Source organism: Bufo gargarizans, chromosome 6 (genome assembly GCF_014858855.1).
Source record: "Bufo gargarizans isolate SCDJY-AF-19 chromosome 6, ASM1485885v1, whole genome shotgun sequence".
NCBI lineage: Eukaryota > Metazoa > Chordata > Amphibia > Anura > Bufonidae > Bufo > Bufo gargarizans.
The window spans coordinates 109,254,217-109,266,261 of record NC_058085.1 but is presented as its reverse complement, the minus strand read 5'-3'; the positions used below and the strand labels follow the sequence as shown (position 1 = coordinate 109,266,261).

At 42.5% G+C, this 12,045-nt stretch overlaps 1 protein-coding gene across 1 annotated transcript in view; it reads right to left on the bottom strand.

The window, feature by feature from the left end:
- CAVIN1 (caveolae associated protein 1) overlaps positions 1 to 12,045 on the bottom strand; it is a 47,900-nt gene that overhangs the window by 2,685 nt on the left and 33,170 nt on the right. The window lies entirely within an intron of this gene.

Sequence of the window (12,045 nt, the reverse complement as noted above, 5' to 3'; positions counted from 1 at the left end):
TAAGTGGTTGCTGAGAACCAGCATCATAATCATTGCAGCCCGTGCCTTGAAAAGAGTCAAATCTCCCTGAGAAGAGTCCTGGTTATTCATAATCCCCTGCTCTCTCACCCATCTGCTGATGATTGGCAGTTCTCTCCTAGAGAGAAAGGGAGAAAACTAGGTAGAAGACTGTCAGTCATCAGCAGGTGGGCAGGGGAGCAGGAATTCATGAATAACCAGGACTCTTCTCAGGTGGCCGGGACTCTTTTCCAGGCCCAGTCTGTCTACAATGATTGTGAGGTTGGTTCTCGGCAACCACTTACTTTTTACTTATAAATGACAGACCGCTGAAATCAACTCATCTGTCTCTCTACTTTATGCTGCCGTTAGTATGGGCAGCATAAAGGTGATGACAGGTTCCCTTTGAGAGAAAACTTTTGAGATGACCGATTAAAAATGCTAAATGCTACTGTATATTTAAAGTCCACATTCATTGCATCTTTCTACTGGGGTATGACTATGGTGCAATAGATGCGAAAAATAACAAAATATAAGCAGCACTACAGATTCCAGCAATTGGAAAAAATATCTACCATTGATAGGAGAGGTGGTACTCGCGTGTAGAGATCCTGGCTGGGGGTCCCGGCATGTATCAATAATACGTAAAAATCTGCAGCACTCCTCCATTTATGCAAAATCCAGTCTTTTTATTTTAAATCAGCAGCAAAGTGTGACAACGACGTTTCGACCATCTCTGGTCTTTATCAAGCACTGCTTGATAAAGACCAAAAATGGTCAAAATGTCGCTGTCACACTTTGCTGCTGATTTAAAATAAAAATAAATGGATTTTGCATAAACGGAGGAGTGCTGCGGATTTTTACGTATTATGGTGCAATATATGGATATTTGATCATTTATGGCTTAGGGCTTGTTTACATAAGCGCTATTATTTTCCATTCTTCTGCTCTATTAAAGAAGCAAAAGGACGGAAATAATGGAAGTTTGGGATGCGGCACATAACTGACACGAGCGGAACCTAACAGATCCTATTGACTATAAATGGGATCTGTTAGTTTTCCGTTCTTGAAAACATTTTTAGAGGAGAAAAAAGTCCTGCATGCAGGAAATCTCGTTCTGATACCTCTGACCAACTATGTGACGCAGGCTCTGAACAGAGCTTCCAACACAGATGTGAACATACCACAAGAGGCTGCTCAATAAAAATCCAGTGAAAATCAATAAAAACCATTTAGTGGTATTCTTGATAAGAATCCAGACCAGGTGGACTTGCATCTGTCAGATACTTATGCCATATCCACGGTAAATCCATAAATGTGTGAGATGGAAAACAGGAACGTTCACAAGGTGGGTTTTACAGCAGAAGTTTGACATTTACAGTCATGCCAAAATTCCACCAAAAACCTGTCCGCGGCTGTGTCCTCTCTGCCTCGCATACATCTAAATGTGATGCAGCGCTGAGGATCGGCTGAATGAATGGGCAGTAGAAAGGATGTGGGCACTTTCTGCGCCAAAATTCTGAAGTAAAACACACTGTGTGAATATCACCTAATACTGGATTCATGACTTTTTCATGACCAATTTTCCATTAATTGAACACCAAAGATCTGGTCAGAGCAGCAGGCTTCCGCCATTTCTCCAAGCACAGCACCGAACATTGGATAGCGACCGTGCTTAGTATTGTAACTGAGCTCCATTCACTTCAATGGGGCTGAACTTCAAGTAGGCCATGTGACCGATCTACAGTGACGTCACATGGCCTTGGAAAAGGCTGATCACCTACCTCTTCTAATAGCTGATTAGCGGGGGTCCCAGGTGTCATACCCCACCGATCTGATATTGATGACCTATCCAAAGGATAGGTCACCAATATTAAAGGTGTTCTCCAGTTCTTTTAAACTGATGATATATCCCCTGGATAGATCATCAACATCTGATCGGCGGGGGTCCGACACCCGGGACCCTCACCGATCAGCTGTTTGAGAAGGCAGCGGCGCTGGCAGTAGCACCGCGGCCTTCTCACTGTTTACCGCAGACCCAGTAACGTCACGACTACTATCACTGGCCTGGGCGGTGCTAAGTTCCATTCGAGTGAACAGAGCTTAGCCCCGCCCAGGCCAGTAATAGTAGTCGTGACGTCACTGGGCCTGCGATAAACAGCGAGAAGGCCGCCGCGCTACTGCCAGTGCTGCTGCCTTCTCAAACAGCTGATCGGCAAGGGTCCTGGGTGTCGGACCCCTGCCGATCAGATGCTGATAATCTATCCAAAGGATAGATCATCAGTTTAAAAGAACTGCAGAACCCCTTTAATTACCGAATAACCCCTTTAAGTGCGTTGATCAGCACCTAGAATGAAATCCACACCAGTACATAGCTGTGTTGATTTTAGTCATCATTCATGCACTAAACTGGCTTACGTAATGATATATCTTCCGTGGAAAATGGCCACGTCCATACCACCACTTTGCCCTCTTTTTGGAAAGATGGCGGGGTAGGGCGAAATGTAATTTTCCTAGTCCCAAATGGGTTTTGAATATTTGGTTTAATGCGCAATTAATATGTCATATCACTGATATTCTAAAATATAGCAAAACTGATCAGTGATTGTAGTAAGGAAAATGCACAGTATGTAATGGGTTAACTGTAGCTGTAACCCCGCTCAGCCAGCGCCATATGTCAGGGAGGCTCTGATGTCTGACACATGTTCAGTTTGTACATTAGTTCAAACTGCAGCCGGATTTACACAATTTTCTTCAGTGAGTATCTGGCCACTAGAGAAAACATTTTCTTGTTTTCCATGGGCATATTATTTTCCACTCCAGTCTTATGCCAGAAATCTCTGAAGACAAAATGGAGCTCTGTCTCGCGCGTGGTTGCTCTGCAAGGACACATTCATGGCTTAGGTTTATTTTTATAGTTAAAGTGTGTGTATGTATATATATATATATATATATATATATATATATATATATATATATATATATATATACTATACATATACATAGAGAGAGAGAAAGAGATCAACCAATCACAGCCAGCTTTCTATTATCATGCTGTGGTAAAATGAAAGCTGCAATGTGATTGGTTGCCATACAAAGCCAGTTTCCTTTTACATACTTAAATAAATCTGCCCCTATGTGTTTCAGGAATGGAGCTTCTATCTCTATGACATCACATCACTGATTAGATTTTTTAAAGGACATAGAGTCCCAAGCAGAGGACCCCTTTAACATGCAGCCTTGCTATATACATATCTCATTAAGGCTACTATTCAGTCACTGACAAGTTCCTGTTGACCACGTGAGCTTAAAGGGGTTTTTAGGTTTTAGAATGCCTAAAATTATAATAAAAAAAATAGTTACCCAAGACCCCCGACCTATCTGATTGTTCTCTGTATACTGGGCAGCTGCTCACCTGCAGTGTCATCCAGCCACATAACCACTATAGTCCATCACTGGCTTTAGCAGTTTCATCTGTATGTACCCCACTAGACTGCTGAGGCCTCTGATTGGCTGCAGTGGTCACATGCTTAAAGGGGTTGTCCGGTAACAAGATAAAAAAAAATAAAAGAAGTAAAATCACTACTAATAGCGGTGAGTTGAAGTTTGAAGTTCCCCCCAGATGTTTTTAGGTATTTTTACACTTCAGCAGGGCTCCTACAGTCCCCCACTGATTGTTTACCTCTCTGTTTGTGTGCAGTAACTTCCTGCCTCAATGCTTTCTGGGTACCAGCGCAGCATCACGTTTTTTCCAGTGTGTGCCTGCTCCTCTGTGCAGCCACCCCCCCTAATTCATATTGTCGCCTCCTGCCGCAACTATTGCTCCGCCTTAGTCACGCCCCTAAACGCCTCCTTCCTTGCTAAGAATGCGCCCTGCCTGGTGACGTCACCGGACCAGAGGGGCGTGGCTTAGCATGGTCTGTTGCTGCATAGTTACTGCCCCTCCATGCGCTTGGAATAATTAGAGGCTGACTGTGACGTCACCGGGCTCCTGGCGAAGCGGAAGAAGAGGCTTCGCTATGCAGAAAGGGACCCGGTACATCACTGACGGTGATAGAAACTGCACTTCTGGCTGAAAATTTGTGAAGTGAAAAAGGACCATCAGAAATGTCTGGTAAGGGAAGGATAGGCATGAATGTAACATTTAGGGGACCATTGTACATGTACACCCATGTCCCCAATTCCGGACAACCCCTTTAAATATGATCAGCTGCATGACGGAACCATGGGATTAAAGGGATAAGCAGTTTTTAGAGCATTTCCTGTTTTAAATAGGACCTTTCACTAGTCCTGACATTATATACACTGGCAGTGTAGGGCATGATCAGTAGCTGTCCGTGCACTCATTTTTTTCTCCATTCCCCCGCTGTGCCCCCCGTTCTCTTTTGCTGTCCTGTATGCTAATTAATAGCATCGGTGCAGGGAGGAGGAGACGGCCGTGTTTCTCGAGCTAACCTCTCCCTGGGTATGCTGCAATTGGACAGCTCACAGCCAGGGAGAAGGAGATGCCCTCCTCCCTGTACTGATGCTATTAGTATACAGGAATTCAAAAGAGAACTGGGGGCACAGCGGGGGAATGGAGCAGTGTGTCACAGTGTGTCTCCAATGGTAACGGGGGGCAGGAGAGGACCCAGCCGCGCACGCCTCCCTAGCGTGGTCGGTGTCCTCCGCTCCCATAGTTTCGGCGAAAAAGTCTGAGTGCCGAACTGGGCACTCTGCACTCAGCAGTTTGCAGGGGGATGAGTCATGTGATGCTGGCCATGTCACATGACTCCCTCTCTCCCCTATTTAACCACTCAATCTGCTGGCCACAGGTTGCCTGTGATTAAGGTCCTACACTTAGTGTTTATTCCTTTGACATTTGGCTAGGTGTTTGTATTTCGGCTTGTTATTTGACTTCATCTCTTGCCTTCTCCTTTTGTACTGTTGCTTCTCCTGGTATTTTAATTCAGCTTGACTTAGACTTGTTCTCGGCTTATCCCTGTCTCCTACTTGCTTCTCTTGGTATTGACTCTCGGTTTGTACATTGACGCTGCTTCTGCTTGTTCTCTGGTACCACCTTGACCTCCTGGTTTTGACTTTGCTAGTCCGACCTCTCATTGTTTGTCTCTCCGCACTTTACTCAGGTTAGGGATCGCCACCCAATTGCGCTAAGTTACTTAGGACGGGTAAGTGCAAATAGGCAGGGACAGGGGTGTGTGGAGTCAGTTTGCACCTTCCCCTTCCCTTCTCGTGACAGAGTGTATCTGAAAAAAATTATTTGTACATGGACATCTACTGATCATGCCATAGACTGCCAGGTACTAACATTGTAATGTCAGGATTAGTGAAAGGTTCTCTTTAAAAAAAAAAGATGCCCAGGACAATCAGTTCATCTCAATGTTTTAAGAAAAGAAGAAACCCAAGTCAAGTGACAGCACAGCAGTATAACCAGTGGTACTGTGTAGTAAAACCCTACTATGGCTAATAGAAAAGAGCAAATTTCTTAAAGTTCCTTTTGGGTCCGATTCTAACAAACTGTTAAGAAAATTAAATTCAAGTACAAATAAATTGTAACCAAATTAAAAGTACCTTAAAAATAGCCTGAGAATTTGTGTATGACACTCTAAGTTCTCTTAGAACTAGCATATTCATTTCTCTCTTGTTTTCCTGTCTTTTTAAAGCTCTTTTTTGGAATTTCTCTATTTCCCCACCTTTCAAGCTCTTTAACACAATGACAACAATAGTAAATAATGTCAGAGAGACACACGTATAAACTGTAGAGAATGTTCAACTGTTTGTTGGGAAGAACAGGTGCAATTCCATGTCCCCTGGATGCGACAAAAATACATGCTATCACACTGCTATTGACACAGTAAAAAACAGTTTTTGGGGAAAAAACTGGTGCAATTTCATGTCTCTTTGGTGCGACAAAAATATATGCTATTACACTGCTGTTGATTCACTAAAGTATGCTTATTGCGCATGTATAAAACTGGAGAAGCCTTGCTAAATATCTATGCTAGCACTGCTGCACTGCGATCCTTGGGCACCACAGCTGTCACGCGACACAGAATGTTATGAACACTCACTGCCCCGTCCTTTCCCTAATGATAAAATCTGATTTTCTACCTAATAATTCAATCTGTACTACCTAACAAAATATACCTTCTCCCCAAGCCCCACTCTATTTCTCTCACTAGTGTACTGAATTTTACATTTAAAATGGCAAGCGTTGTTTTGCTCAATTTGTCTGAAGCAAAACATCACAACTTTGGATTTGCTCATTTGTAGGAAGGGAAGTAATAATAAATCATGCAATTATTGCTTCTTTTACGCATGTGCAGTAACTTTACCCTATTATTATTACATTTTTGAGGCTATAGCTTTCTGGTATGCACATTAAAGGCACATACTAGATACTTGTATGCTCTCCAAAATGGAAGCACTCTGTGCATTATAGAAGGCTTAGTAACTAGGCAACACATGTCATCTATGCCAGGGACTAACTGAACATTGAACAGCTGTAACATATACTGGGGGTGTAATATATTCTCCTGGCAGATTTGAATATCAACATAGGCATTCCTGCTTCACAGTAAGGTTAACTCATTGTAACCCAACTCCGTAACTGCACGGGTTGTCACACAGCAACATAGCTTGAAGCTAATTAACACATTAACTACTTGCACAGTGCCGCTGATACTGCTAATGTGAGCAGGACTAACAGAAGAAAGTGATGCTCTGCGGTTATAGCAATTTAATAATGGTACAATTCCTTTTTTATGGAGTATTTACCCTATAGGTAGCCGATATTAAGGAAGTGTACATGTCTACTTCTAATTGTACCATAACGATGTGCAAAGAAATTGTATCATCAGTAAGGTCTTATTAGAATGAACCCAAAAAATTTGATAGACTTGGAGTTTGCTCCTAAAGGGAATGTGTTGTGCGAAACTAAGCTATTAAGTTGTTCCTAACAACATTTAGAAATATGCTTTACAGTAGTCCCATGGTCCATTGACACAATGGATAGGAGGGGACCTCTTTGACTTCTACGGGAGAGATTTCCAGGCATGCCCTGTGACCTGTCAGTAAGGAGCAGATAAGCTTATCTATTGCAATGGTGGATCCTATAATATATATACAGTACAGACCAAAAGTTTGGACACACCTTCTCATTCAAAGAATTTTCTTTATTTTCATGACTATGGAAATTGTAGATTCACACTGAAGGCATCAAAACTATGAATTAACACATGTGGAATTATATACATAACAAAACTGTGTGAAACAACTGAAAATATGTCATATTCTAGATTCTTCAAAGTAGCCACCTTTTGCTTTGATTACTGCTTTGCACACTCTTGGCATTCTCTTGATGAGCTTCAAGAGGTAGTCACCTGAAATGGTCTTCCAACAGTCTTGAAGGAGTTCCCAGAGATGCTTAACACTTGTTGGCCCTTTTGCCTTCACTCTGCGGTCCAGCTCACCCCAAACCATCTCGATTGGGTTCAGGTCTGGTGACTGTGGAGGCCAGGTCATCTGGTGCAGCACCCCAACACTCTCCTTCATGGTCAAATGGCCCTTACACAGCCTGGAGGTGTGTTTGGGGTCATTGTCCTGTTGAAAATTAAATGATGGTCCAACTAAACGCAAACTGGATGGAATAGCATGCCGCTGCAAGATGCTGTGGTAGCCATGCTGGTTCAGTATGCCTTCAATTTTGAACAAATCCCCAACAGTGTCACCAGCAAAGCACCCCCACACCATCACACCTCCTCCTCCATGCTTCACGGTGGGAACCAGGCATGTAGAGTCCATCTGTTCACGTTTTCTGCTTCGCACAAAGACACGGTCGTTGGAACCAAAGATCTCAAATTTGGACTCATCAGACCAAAGCACAGATTTCCACTGGTCTAATGTCCATTCCTTGTGTTCTTTAGCCCAAACAAGTCTCTTCTGCTTGTTGCCTGTCCTTAGCAGTGGTTCCCTAGCAGATATTATACCATGAAGGCCTGATTCACACAGTCTCCTCTTAACAGTTGTTCTAGAGATGTGTCTGCTGCTAGAACTCTGTGTGGCATTGACCTGGTCTCTAATCTGAGCTGCTGTTAACCTGCGATTTCTGAGGCTGGTGACTCGGATGAACTTATCCTCCGCAGCAGAGGTGACTCTTGGTCTTCCTTTCCTGGGGCGGTCCGCATGTGAGCCAGTTTCTTTGTAGCGCTTGATGGTTTTGTGACTGCACTTGGGGACACTTTCAAAGTTTTCCAAATTTTTCGGACTGACTGACCTTCATTTCTTAAAGTAATGATGGCCACTTGTTTTTCCTTACCTGCTTTTTCTTGCCATAATACAAATTCTAACAGTCTATTCAGTAGGACTATCAGCTGTGTATCCACCTGACTTCTCCACAACGCAACTGATGGTCCCAACCCCATTTATAAGGCAAGAAATCCTACTTATTAAACCTGACAGGGCACACCTGTGAAGTGAAAACCATTTCAGGTGACTACCTCTTGAAGCTCATCAAGAGAATGCCAAGAGTGTGCAAAGCAGTAATCAAAGCAAAAGGTGGCTACTTTGAAGAACCTAGAATATGACATACAGACGTGGACAAAATTGTTGGTACCCTTTGGTCAATGAAAGAAAAAGTCACAATGGTCACAGAAATAACTTTAATCTGACAAAAGTAATAATAAATTAAAATTCTATAAATGTTAACCAATGAAAGTCAGACATTGTTTTTCAACCATGCTTCAACAGAATTATGTAAAAAAATAAACTCATGAAACAGGCATGGACAAAAATGATGGTACCCCTAGAAAACACAGAACATAATGTGACCAAAGGGACATGTTAATTCAAGGTGTGTCCACTAATTAGCATCACAGGTGTCTACAACCTTGTAATCAGCCATTGGGCCTATATATATGGCTCCAGGTAATCACTGTGTTGTTTGGTGATATGGTGTGTACCACACTCGACATGGACCAGAGGAAGCAAAGGAAAGAGCTGTCTCAAGAGATCAGAAAGAAAATTATAGACAAGCATGTTAAAGGTAAAGGCTATAAGACCATCTCCAAGCAACTAGATGTTCCTGTGAGTACAGTTGCACATATTATTCATAAGTTTAAGATCCATGGGACTGTAGCCAACCTCCCTGGACGTGGCCGCAGGAGGAAAATTGATGACAAATCTAAGAGACGGATAATCCGAATGGTAACAAAAGAGCCTAGAAAGACTTCTAAAGAGATTCAAGGTGAACTTCATGCTCAAGGAACATCAGTGTCAGATCGCACCATCCGTCGTTGTTTGAGCCAAAGTGGACTACATGGGAGACGACCAAGGAGGACACCATTGTTGAAAACGAATCATAAAAAAGCAAGACTGGAATATGCCAAACTACATGTTGACAAGCCACAAAGCTTCTGGGAGAATGTCCTGTGGACAGATGAGACAAAAATCGAAGTTTTTGCCAAGGCACATCAGCTGTATGTTCACAGACGAAAAAATGAAGCATATCAAGAAAAGAACACTGTCCCTACTGTGAAACATGGAGGAGGCTCTGTTATGTTCTGGGGCTGCTTTGCTGCGTCTGGCACAGGGTGTCTTGAATCTGTGCAGGGTACAATGAAATCTCAAGACTATCAAGGAATTCTAGAGAGAAATGTACTAGCCAGTGTCAGAAAGCTTGGTCTCAGTCGCAGGTCATGGGTCTTGCAACAGGACAATGACCCAAAACACACCGCTAAAAACACCCAAGAATGGCTAAGAGGAAAAAATTGGACTATTCTAAAGTGGCCTTCTATGAGCCCTGACCTCAATCCTATTGAGCATCTTTGGAAGGAGCTGAAACATGCAGTCTGGAAAAGGCACCCTTCAAACCGGACACAACTGGAGCAGTTTGCTCATGAGGAGTGGGCCAAAATACCTGCTGAGAGGTGCAGATGTCTCATTGACAGTTACAGGAAGCGTTTGATTGCAGTGATTGCCTCAAAAGGTTGCGCAACAAAATATTAAGTTAGGGGTACCATCATTTTTGTCCATGCCTGTTTCATGAGTTTATTTTTTTACATAATTCTGTTGAAGCATGGTTGAAAAACAATGTCTGACTTTCATTGGTTAACATTTATAGAATTTTAATTTATTATTACTTTTGTCAGATTAAAGTTATTTCTGTGACCATTGTGACTTTTTCTTTCATTGACCAAAGGGTACCAACAATTTTGTCCACGTCTGTATTTTCAGTTGTTTCACACTTTTTTGTTATGTATATAATTCCACATGTGTTAATTCATAGTTTTGATGCCTTCAGTGTGAATCCACAATTTTCATAGTCATGAAAATAAAGAAAACCCTTTGAATGAGAAGGTGTGTCCAAACTTTTGGTCTGTACTGTATATATATATATATATATATATATATATATATATATATATATTGCAAAGAAAAAGGGGGTCAGTCAGCACATCCCAAAGCGCAGGGGCACGTTGCTATGGCTGAGAACAACACTGTAAAACACAACATGCAATGCAACAGCTCTCTGCAAACCAAATAAAGTACAAAAATGCATAATAATTGCTAGTGCTATACTTATAAATTAGAGATGCTTGGCAAATCATTTTGTACAAAATTATTTGAGCAAAGTGCCCCTGTGCATTGGGATGTTGGCCTCCCAAATGGTGGCAGTTGAAGGATGGAACTGAGCATGTGCGTCCACCTAAGAGATGTCAGTGAGGTGGATAGAAAAAGAAGGGACTGATCAAACAGTAGGAGGTGTTATATAGATACACTTTTAATTATTGTACATACTATTACAAAAGTATTTAGATCCATATGTTGGTTTGAAAAATGTAGAATATTTTTGTGTGGGACAACTCCTTTAAGATCATTACTAGGGTAAAGTGTAATTTGCAAGATGCAGAGTAATTTATGTTGATATTTTTTCTTCTTCCCATGGAAGTCAATGGAAATGTTGCTCTACAGTGTCACACTTGATTTCACTGGAATTCTATGGAGTGTGACAGTCAGGGGCGCAATACAATTGAATCTAATGCAGTGTAAGATCTGAAGGATCTGTGGTGACATCACAGGTCATGTGACCAGTAAAACAGGCAGTAGTGAAGGACCTGTCATGATGTCACCATCATGTGACCAGTGAAGGGGAGGACGGCAGTGAAGAGAAGTCTTGGGGGAAGAAGCTGTGGTAATGTTTGCTAAAGGAGAGATTAGTGAAGGGAGAGGCAGAGCAATGCTGGGAGTCGTGGTTTTTTAACTGGGACTGTATGTTAGGGCTGAAGGGAGGGATGTTATTTACATATAACTGAGTGTTGGAGGTGGTTGGGGAGGGGGCCATGTTATTTACATGGGACTGTATGTTGATGGCGGCTGTGAGAGGAAGTGATGTTATTTACATGGGACTGAATATTGAGGGGGCAATGTTATTTACATGGGACTGTATGTTGATGGTGACTGTAGGAGGAAGTGATGTTATTTACATGGGACTGTATGTTGCAGGTTTCTGGGGGAGGATGGAATGTTATTTACATGGGACTGTATGTTAATGGCGGCTGTGGGAGGGAGTGATGTTCATTACATGGGACTGAATGTTACAGGGGTCTGAGGGAGGGAGTGATGTTATTTACATGGAACTGTGTGTTGGAGGTGGCTGGGGAGGGAGTGATGTTATTTACATGGAACTGTATGTTGAAGGTGGCTGGTGGGGGGGAATGATGTTATTTACATGGGACTGAATGTTCAGGGGGTGATGTTTACATGGGATTGCATGTTTGAGGTGGCTGGGGAGGAGGTGATGTTATTTACATGGGACTGTAATGTAAATTGGAGGGGGCTGGGGAAATGGTGTGAAGTTATCTACATTGGACTCTATAGCGGAGGGAGGGAAATAGTGTTATTTACATGGGACTGTATGTTGGAGGAGCTGAAGGAACGGGTGTGACAACCACCCGCCAATCCCATCGTACTAAGCCACAGTTGCCATACAGGTCTCCACTAGAGACTTCTGGAGGCGAATCCACTGTGAGCATAGAAGATGTTTAAGAT